Source organism: Pistacia vera, unplaced genomic scaffold, assembly GCF_008641045.1.
Source record: "Pistacia vera cultivar Batoury unplaced genomic scaffold, PisVer_v2 Contig459, whole genome shotgun sequence".
Taxonomy (NCBI): Eukaryota; Viridiplantae; Streptophyta; class Magnoliopsida; order Sapindales; family Anacardiaceae; genus Pistacia; species Pistacia vera.
Genome location: NW_022196289.1, coordinates 1,354,553 through 1,365,633, shown reverse-complemented (window position 1 = coordinate 1,365,633; position 11,081 = coordinate 1,354,553). Strand labels below are relative to the sequence as shown.

General features: G+C 39.3%; 1 pseudogene; it reads left to right on the top strand.

Annotated features, from left to right (window-relative positions):
• The first annotated feature begins 207 nt into the window (after positions 1-207).
• On the top strand, positions 208-3,559 carry LOC116144881 (annotated as a pseudogene).
• Positions 3,560-11,081: the final 7,522 nt, after the last annotated feature.

Sequence of the window (11,081 nt, the reverse complement as noted above, 5' to 3'; positions counted from 1 at the left end):
AAGCGACTTATCTTAAGAGCATCCATCATAATAAAGATGAAATGTTGTGTTGAAATTCTTTAGGATATTTAGTGTAGGAGCATCACATTCCCCATTAAAAATATGGAGCATCTATAAATTAGGGTAAGAATTATTAATTTAATGACTATAATATAATATAGATATTTTAAATTTAGTCGATTATGCCTTGAAGACGTAATTAGCAACATGGTAGTCGTGTTAGGTGTGATGCCATTTAATAGAATTCATTATAAATCATTTTTTTCAGCTATCATGTCTCTTTGACGTTTGTTGTATTTTGGTGGGATAGGAACTCTTTGAGCTTCTTTTTCGTGTCAAATCATCGAGCTCTATTATAAAGTCTAAACAAGAATGGTCACTGCCCTTTGAAACATAACTATAAATGACAAAAAGAAGAAATTGTGTGCGGAGGAAATTAATCTTTTTCTTTACCTTTTCTTTAGTATTATTTTAATTGCATGCACTATGAAAAAATGAAAGAAAATATCCTCCGATATTGAGGGAATTGCGTGGGTAGATCAAATTAAAAAAAGGAACGTCTAGTTGATCTGGTCATTATTTAGAATTTCCAAAATTGTTAAAGAAAAATCTATGCTGAAGAATTGAAGAATTACAACACATGTGAAAAATAGATTTCAAATCCTTATAAACACTTTAATTTCTTGCGGAATTTACAGAACACAATTAAGGAATAGAGTTTATTTCACAAAACAATGGAAAAAAGCTAATGAATACTTAACAAGCGGGTACAGAAGGAATTCAGTGTGCAAATTACAGGGTATATCAACAAAAAAAAAAAATTACACACCTCGAATGGAACAGAGATATGTATGAGATGAAAACTAAACGTTACTATACAAGAATTTCAAATCCTTATCGACACCCTAATATTCTTGTAGAATTTACAACAACACAATTAAAAAAAAATCAGTTTTTCTTGCAAAATAATGAATAAAGCTATTGAATTAATTGAACATGTGGATACAAAAGGAATCAAGAATAAATAGAACAGAGTAAGGTTGGTTCCCCAGAAACCATTATAGCATATTGATTATTGTTCCTATACAGTTTGAACTATATACGGGTATTAAAAATCGAGATTTGAGAATTTGTACACTCAGATCAGAATAATAAGAGTATACGCATCACCCAGCGATTTCGTAACTGTTTTCTCTTAGAAACACGTATGCCATCATTTGCATAACTTAATTTATGTTACCGATAACATTGACTTGCAGTTAAGATTTGATTAATCATTAATGAGAAATCTAGTTATTTTGATTAATTTTTTTGTGTTATTCTTTTTAGGAGCACCGGTCCATATATTGCTATGTGGATCCAGTGGTGACATACATAAAGCTATCACCAAGCTTTTCTGCATCGTCCTCTTGCTAGCTTTCCATGGAGGAAGATAGAAACAGCCACTCATCTCTCCAACACACCACAATGAAACCCATGATCAATCATCTCCTCCTTCATTTACCTTCACCGCAGGTGTCTGACATCCCTCCTCAATAGCTTTAGTGATTTCTATAGAGGTACCGGAGAGAGTCCAAGAAGTTTGGTATCTTGCTGCTCCTGCCATGTTCACCTCCATTTGCCGATATTCGCTTGGGCCGTTACTCAAGTCTTCGCCGGCCACGTTAGTTCTCTGCCCTCGCCGCCGTTTCCATTGAAAACTCCGTCATCGCCGGATTCTGCTCGGTATCATGGTACCATCATTCATTAATCACTCAAGATACTTTTTTTTTCCAAATTATTTGATGCATGAAAATCTGAAATTGGTAAATGGTCAGCTTGGCAGGGGAGCGCACTGGAAACACTATGCGGGCAAGCCTTTGGAGCAAAGCAGCTGGATATGCAGGGGTTTATATGCAAAGATCATGGATCATTCTAAACACTACAGCTTATTATTAATGTTTTTGTACATATTCGCCGAGCCACTTTTAGAGCTTATAGGAGAGACTGCTGAGATTCAAAGGCAGCAGGGGTATTTGCGTTGTGGAGATACCTCAACTATTTGCAACGAAGTAATTTCCCTATAGCCAAGTTTCTACAGGCTCAAAGCAAGATCATGGTGATGGCTGTGATAGCAGGGATGGCCTGGTGCTTCACACTCTTTTAGCTGGTTACTGATACAAATTGGATGGGGCCTGGTGGGTGCAGCCGTGGTATTAAATGGAACGTGGTGGTTCTAGTTTTGTCTCAGTTCTCTTACATACTTAGTGGGACTTGTGAGAAGATGGTCCGGACTTTCATGGAAAGCCTTCGAAAATCTTTGGGCATTTGTTAGATTATCTCTTGCATCGGCTGTAATGCTCTGGTAATTGCCATATGATGTATAATTTTCTCGGCTGGTTGTGTTTTAAATTAATGGCATATGCAGAATGTTGATCTATTTTCTTTTGCAGTTTGGAGGTGTGGTATTATTGGCATAATTCTCTTTGCTGGATATCTGAAGAATGCAAAAACTTCGGTAGATGCCTGTCTGTATGGTGAGGACCTATTTTCTGAAAAAGCTGGGTAGGACAGGCCCACAGGAGAATTTTACCGTTGAACTCGTTCCAACTATGGCTTATACTTCAAATATTAAATTTGCAGCATGAACATATTGGGGTGGACGGTTATGATGGTGATGGGAATGAATGCGGCTGTAAGGTTTGATATTTCACAACTCAGTTACATCAAGCTCTGTTTCATAATAAAAAATCAAATATTGTTCCAATCTGATATGTTGAAGATGTGCAGTGTGAGAGTGTGCAAAGAGCTAGGCGCAGCTCACCCGAGAACGGCGAAGTTTTCGTTACTAATAGCTGTATCGTCTGCCTTTATTTTCGGCCTTCTCTTCTCTATGGTTTTGATATCACAGCAACGACTTCCAGCCTTGTCTTCAGCGACACAGATGTCCAAGAGCTTGTCAAGGAGCTAACACCATTGTGGCTCTCTGCATTATCATTAACAATGTCAAACTGTTCTCTCGGTGAATACTATTTCTTCTCTACTGTTCCTCAGGTGGCATAATATATTCGTAGTAACAGTTTAAATTACTTGATCTCGGAGGGGTTGCCGTGGGAGCTGGATGGCAAGCCACTGTAGCGTACTTAACATTGGATGTACTATTACTCGGGATTCTTAGGTCTGATATTGGTACAAGCTGGACATGGGCGTCAGGGTAATGAAACCCATTTCAAATAATGAACAAATAAAAATCTAATTGATCTAATGATTTTGGTATATGATAATTCATTCAGGGGATCTGGATTGGGATGATGTCAGGGACCGCCATACAGACTTGTATCCTTTTCGGTTTGATTTATAAAGTTAACTGGGGCGAAGAGGTAATATTAAAGCTAAGCCATTATCACCTTTCTCGTTCATTGAGCGTAGAAAATGTATGATCCGGTGTTATGAAGCGTACTATCGCTGAAAATAAGATAAAGAAATGGGGAGGACGACAGACTCGTTCCGAAGAGAATGATTTAGGCCAATGAATTTGTTCCCCCAACGGTCGTGCTTCAAAGTAGATTTTGTTTTTCTTCCCTGTGTTTTTAGTCACACTGACGCCATTGGCCATTTTCAGGTAACTAATTAAGGCTCTCTAAGTAGGTTCTCGTTTATTCCAAGCCAATATTGCAAAAAGGTTGAATGTCTTAATTTGCATTGAAATATTCATTTTTTTTTTTTTTAAAATTCTAAAAATAAAACAATTATTTTAGAATTTGTAACATACAGTACAGATGCTTATGATTTTATTTTTACCATATCAAACACTTCAATTCTATGCTAACCAATGTCATTAAGAAAAAATACAAAAAAAGACTATCTCGTCAGCCCCAACCAAAGTTCCTTAATATTCAAACCGAACTGAAAACTGGTTCAAAAAAAAAAAATCTAAACTGAAACCAATCGATTAATGTTTGAATTGATTTTAAACGGAACAGAATAACGGTTCACCGACTTTGAGCCGGTTTTTAAAAAACAAATTATTTGCTATTGAAATTCAAAGTTTTTTTAAGCTCATGGACACAAATAGGCCAGAGAGATCAATAATGCAGGCATGCAAATCACTTTCAGAGATAGAGATAGTAGACTAAAAAAGCTGATATTGCCACCCATTTGCTTGAAGATTAAAAAGCTGCTAATTTACAAGTATGAATGGCACACCAACAATCAAGATGAAATGTGTTGTTTTTTATTTTATAGTAAAATTAAAAAACCAAAAAAAAAAAAAAAAAAAAGAGAGAGAGAGAGAGAGAGAAAGGAAAGGGCCAAGATTAACTTTCCAAGAAAATATTTCTTGGAGAAATGAACACCCACGTGTGACGGAAAAGCTTAACGGAAAACAAACAACGGTGTCTATACACTCAAGTTGAAGAAAGTTAAAAGAAACAAAAGGAAGAAAGACAACAACTGGAACCAAAGAGAGAAAATGGGACAAAATGTTACTTGTTTGTCAACAATTTATTGTAGAAGACTCGAGATTTAGTATACTTTTGTGAAGGACTGTGTTCATTAGTCTTGAAGGGAGGTGGGTTTAGAGAGAACGTGTTTTGGAGACAATGAGACCCTAATAACGAAGGATATTGATAAGGTAGAGAGTGTTTCGAAGAAGAAGAAGAGATAAACAGTGTGAAAGCAAAAGATCTTGGCATTTGTCGGCAGTGGCGTAGCGCAGCAGCAGCATGCAAAATGAAAAATTGAAAATGGCTAGGGTAAAGTAGGGATGGTGTTAGTCTATTTGGCCATTTGGGAATTTTAAAATATTGGTTCGATTAACGGTTAATAAGAGAAAATTAGCTGACAGCCATCCCAAGCTTCGATTTAAGAAAATGGTCTTGAAACTGTTTTTCATCAGCTGACGTGGCATAGTTAGGATCCATTAAACATGTAAAATAGGTTAAAATGAAAAGATTAAAACATATAAGGACAAAATCATTATTAATGAAAGTTTTTAAAATTTAAAATTTGAAAAAGAGCCCCACCCATTCAAATCGCTTAATCGAAACCAATTAAGGCAAAAATCGATATCTTCAATCCCTAAACGCATTCTATGCAATTTTCGACGATAACAGTCCACATTCCTACAAATTTTCACACCCAAATTCAATCCTAAAGCTTCTTCCTTTCTTAAAACCATGGCTGATAATCACAATGAGGAGGAAAACCCAACGCCTCTTCGAATCATAGAGTCCGGCCATGCAAGCAGTTCAATGGTTGCTCCGGTGGATCCTCCGATCAGTGAAAGTGTTCCAGCAGCGGAGACAACGGCGGCACAACAAGAGAGAGAACAGGAGCAAAACGGTTCTGAAGAGGAAGAGGAGGCCCAGTAGAATTCAGGCCAGGAAGAGGAGTCTGGCGAGAGTTCAGACGAGGAGGAGAAGGCTGCGGAGGAGAAGGCCGCCAAAGAGGAAGAGGCTGCCGAAGAAAAGGTATTTGTACTTGCCAAGACCTAAGAACGCTTAAGCGATCCTTTGTATCGCTTAAGCGATTGATGGCTTTTACTCTTGGTCGCTTAAGCTATTTAGGATTGCTTAAGAGTAAAAGCAATGAATCGCTTAAGCGATATAAACGATCGCTTAAGCAATCTTAGATCTGGCAGATGTTGATTCTACCTCGTACAAGATCTCTTAAGCGATCTATAATCGCTTAAGCGATTGCTTTTACTCTTGGTCGCTAAGCGATTTAAGATCGCTTAAGCAATCTCTTCCGAGGCAGAACCAAATCTGCCCAGATCTGTAATCGCTTAAGTGACCATTTGTATCGCTTAAACGATTTCAGATCGCTTAAGAGTAAAAGTGTCGAATCGCTTAAGCGATATAGAAGATCGCTTAAGCGATCTTAGATTTGGGCAGATGTTGATTCTGCCTCGGAAGAGATCGCTTAAGCGATCTTAAATCGCTTAAGTGACCAAGAGTAAAAGCGACGAATCGCTTAAGCGATATTCTATATCGCTTAAACGATTCGTCGCTTTTACTCTTAAGCGATCTAAAATTGCTTGTATAAGGCAGAATCATCTGCCCATCGCTTAAGCAATTCTTCCGAAGCGTATTTTGTTTATATTTGATATGGTGTAATTTTTTTGCTGATATTTTGTTTATATTGATTGTGCAGATTTTTCGGAACGTAAACTATAGAGAGTACGGATTGGAGGTTGTAAGTGATACGGTACCGTACTTCCCTGTGAGGGTGACAGTGAGGTTAAGTTGGGATGTTTTAACGAGAACAACGAGGATTTTAAGGACAGTGAGGAATGGTGAAAGGAGATTCAAAGAGACTTGTTTCAGTCATTTTTAGGATATGGACACAAAATGGAAAAAGACATTCTGGGGGTCGGGAGTGCATTATATGTTGCTGCACTCAATAAAAAGCAACAAAATGCACGAAATGTGGTTCATGTTGGATGGAAAGCCACTACGTTTCGGGATGATGGAATATGCGTTGGTGACTGGTTTAAGATGTGGGGAATTACCAGGTGAGGTTGAGGAAAAAAGAATAACGGACAGTACGGGAGCCAAAAGGTTGGCTAACAAGGTTTTGGCTGGGAACAAGTCTATTAAGGCACAGGAATTAGAGGACAGGTTAAAAGATGGTGAGTTTAACGATTCAGAAACGTTTAAACTATGCTTGGTATTGTTCTTACATTCGATCCCAATGGCTAGTGACTCAACAAAAGCCGTTGATATTGATTGGGTGAAGTTTGTAAGCAACTTGAGCTTCTTTAATGCTTATCCGTGAGGACGGGTATCATTTAAGCGAACCATGGAGTCCCTACAAGCAAAAGACCTGGCGTTAAAGCACTCCCAATGGGCCGAGAAGAATAGATCGGCAACGTACAATTTGTTTGGCTTCCCATGGGCAATGCAGGTAAATATTAATAGCTTTTTGTTATATTTTTTTTTTAATATATGTGTTTGAATTATGATATGGACTGTTTTTTTACAATGTAGGCTTGGATGTATGAGGCCATCCCTGTCCTGGCTAAGGCAGGGGGGAGGATTAGGGCTTCGGTTGTGCAACAGACATTTCCTAGGATGTTGCGGTGGCATGACCAGAAGTGTACCCATTCGGATTATGAGCAAATAGAGATTGAAATTCAATCAGCTCGGGTAAGATTAAAGGATTAAGCTTTTGAATATGCACTTGCTTTAAAATATCGCTTAAATCTGATTGATTTTGTTTCTTATTGCAGGGAATTGTCCGTCCCTTCCTCACCGCTATTGGGGGTGAAGCGCAACAGCACTATGTCACATCTTTCTGAGCACTAGAGGATCAAAGGGATGAAGGGATAGACCGCCTGACGCAGGACCTACAAGGGGTCACACATGTGAGGGCAATTGCAGGGCCACTGCTTGAGAATTTGGTTGATGCTGAGGAAGATGAAACCGCAATCGGTGGGAGGTAGGAGGAGGGGAGGGAGGAAGAGGTTCGTATGCCTCAGCAAACTGGTACAACAAGTACCGCTTTGTCGAGGCATCGGGGTCAGGAGAGTGAGGTGGTTGACCTCATAAACAGTTTGTTTGATAAGATGGAAGAGCAGTTGAAAAGGGTGGAGGAGAAAGTGGATAAGGTGGCAGAGAAAGTTGTTAGGGTGGAGGAGGAAGTTGGTGGAGTATTGAAGGCGGTTGAAGTGCAACCTTGGCTGAAAAGAGAGAGCCGAAAGAGCAGGTTTATGAAATCGCCTTACACCATACTAACACGTGGAATTAAGAGGAAAACAAAGAAACAAATTGAGGAATAAGCCAAAATTGAGGGGGTTAAAGAGGTTTCTGGAGGAAGTGGGGCAGTTATAATGGAGGAGGTTGAGGCGGGAGGCGAAGGAAGCGGGGATGTACAAATGGAGGAAGCGGGAGGAAGCGGGCAAGCAAAAATGGAGTCCACTGTCGATTTGTATAGGCCAATAGAGGAGGAAAAGAAAAAACCCTTCTATGCCTATTACAATGAATCCGGAAGTGATGCCCTTGTAAAGTGTAAGACCGGGGATTATTCTCGGGATTGGTTTGAAAAGATTTTGACGATGGGCAGCTGGCTTCACGACTCGGTGAGTTATTTTCGCTTAATTTTCCTTATTTTTGCTTATGTTTTCCATGAGGTATTGTATACTTATCATGTTGTTTTTATTTGATGCAGCACATCGATGAGGTATTAGAACTGATGAGGTTGCGACAAACCAGCAATGGTGATCTACTGTATCCTGATTGTGCCATCACTGATGTGGCCTTTGGCCAAACACTGGTATCGACATATCGCAATTTATTGAAAAAGGCCATTGGTACATCTGTAGCAAAAGGAGCCAAGCGAAAACGATCGAGCACAGAAGACTTGGACTGCGTCTCTAATGATTTTAAGTTTGATGACAAGATGATGCAGTATGTAATGAGGGACAGGCCCAAATATGGCCACAGTTAGGCAAAGGTTAAAAGTGTCTACTGCATCATCCTGGTCAAGGAAATGCACTGGATAGCAGTCGTCGTGGTCTTAGAGGAGAGGTTGTTGAAGATCCTTGACTGCAACCCAACAATTTGTCGAGACAAGCAGTTGGAGGCTGAGTTAGAGCCACTGTTCGTGTTGTTTCCGCGACTGTTATGCGAGAGCGGGATGTTTGAGCACCTCGGTGATGAGGCATTGACGGGAAAATGGCCACTCAAGCGCATTCCCATCCCAACAAATGAGTCAAGGTAAATTTTGTATATCCCAACAAATGAGTCAAGGTAAATTTTGTATAAAACTAACTTACATAATACAATTGTTCTATAAGCTGATTCTAATGCTAATGTCATCTTCCTATTGGAGTGCTGATTGTGGGGCATATGTCCTGAAATTTATTCAGTTTGACATTACCAACAGCTCGATGGACGGATTGAATGACGAAACAATGACCATCTTTCGGGAGTGCAAGGTTGTTGAGTGCTTCCATGGGGAAATGGATCCGTTTTGAGTTACCACAACCTAATCAAAAGGTTTGGAACTTGTACTTTTAATTTTGTAGTTTATGTGATGTTGATATTGATACTTGGGTTGTGGTGCTAATGCTGCAGGTGTCATGCTTATACACAGCTTTACCGAAATAGACGGACTCAGTGAACTTTTCAATTTTGCACTCCATAACTTGGGTTCGTGAAGAGAGAAAATTTTACTCCCCGAACATCCCAACTTTCCATTTAACAAATTGGCCCTGAAAAACTTTTTGTTTTTTTGTGTTTTATTTAGAAAAGCTGACGTGGCTACAGGTGTGCCGGCTAATTTTGCAGGTTGTTGGCAAACAATGAGAGGGAACTCCTCAAACTGGCTTGGGCTATCAGAATAGGCTGCTGGCAAGGCATCTGCAATCAAGGCTGGTGGCTAGGAGGAGGCATCTGCAATCAAGGCTGCTGGCAAGCCATGGTACCATGAAATGATCTCAGACAATGATTATACCGAATTTGAAAACTTCTCAAAGTGGCAGCATCTGCAATCAAGGCAGCTGGCAAGGCATGGTACCAAAGAATGATCTCAGACAGTGATTATACCGAATTTCAAAACTTGTCAAAGTGGCTTAGGATTTATTCTGTTTTGGCACTATTATGAATGATTTTAAGTTTAAACTTTCAATTACATTGATGTCTCTTATATTTTGATCTGTGATGGATTAGATTGATATAAATGACTTCATTTTGCTGCTTATTCTTTTTGAATTTGGGAGGAAAATGAGTTATTTTGAAATTAGCTCTATAAAGACAGATTATTACATAATTCAGGAGAAATGTATGATTCTTCTCTTTTTGTCATGATCGCTTAAGCAATATATGAGCGACCACATATATCTCTTAAGCGACCAAGATTTTTTCTCAAATGATCGCTTAAGCGACCAAGAGTGAAAGCGAAGAATCGCTTAAGAGATACCAGAGGATCGCTTAAGCGATCATAGATCTGGGTAGATTTTATTCTGCCTCAGAAGAGATCGCTTAAGTGACCAAGAGTAAAAACGAAGAATCGCTTATATCTGGGCAGATCTTATTCTGCCTCGGAAGAGATCGCTTAAGCGATCTGAAATCGCTTAAGCGACCAAGAGTAAAAGCGAGGAATCGCTTAAGCGATCATAGATCTGGGCAGATTTTATTCTGCCTCGAGTAAAAGCGAAGAATCACTTAAGCGATACCAGAGGATTGCTTAAGCGATCATCTATCTGGGCAGATTTTATTCTGCTTCGGAAGAGATCGCTTAAGCAACCAAGAGTAAAAGCGAAGAATCGCTTAAGTGATACTAGAGGATCGCTTAAGTGATAATCTATCTGGGCAGATTTTATTCTGCCTCGGAAGAGATTGCTTAAGCGATCTTAAATCGCTTAAGCGACCAAGCCCCACTAACTAAACACGTAAAATGGGTTAAAATGAAAAGATTAACTAAACATGTAAAATGGGTTAAAATGAAAAGATTAAAACATATGTGGGCCGAATCAGAAATAATAAAAGTTTTTAAAATTTGAAATTTCTCAAAACAAGCCCCATTAACCATTCACCTTGCTTAATCGAAATTCATTAGGGCAAAAAGTGATTTCTTGAACCAAAGGGAGACAGTGCGATTTTTGATCGAACCCGCAAATTTCCACACCATATTCAATCGTAAACTCAATTTCTTAAACCCTAAACAAAATATAAACGCGATTTTTGATGATAAGTCATGATTTTCGATCGATTTCTTGAACCCTAAAATCGTTTTCTTGAACCCTAAATGGAATCTGCGCAATTTTCGGCGATATAACCCACATTTCTGATCCAAACTACAAATTTTCACACCAAATTCAATCCAAAACCATGGCTGACACTCACAATGATGAGGAAAACCCAACGCCACTTCGAATCCTAGATTTTGGTGGTGCAAGCAGTTCAATAGCTGCTTCGGTGGATCATCCGATCAGTGAAGGTGGTCAACAGGCAGAAGAGACGCCGGCGGCACAAGAACAGAGGGAAGAATCGACAAACAATTCTGAAGACGAGGAGTCAGGGGATAATTCAGGTCAGGAGGAGGATTCCGACGAGAATTCAGGCTAGGAGGAGTCTTCCGAGGATTCAGGCGACGAGGAG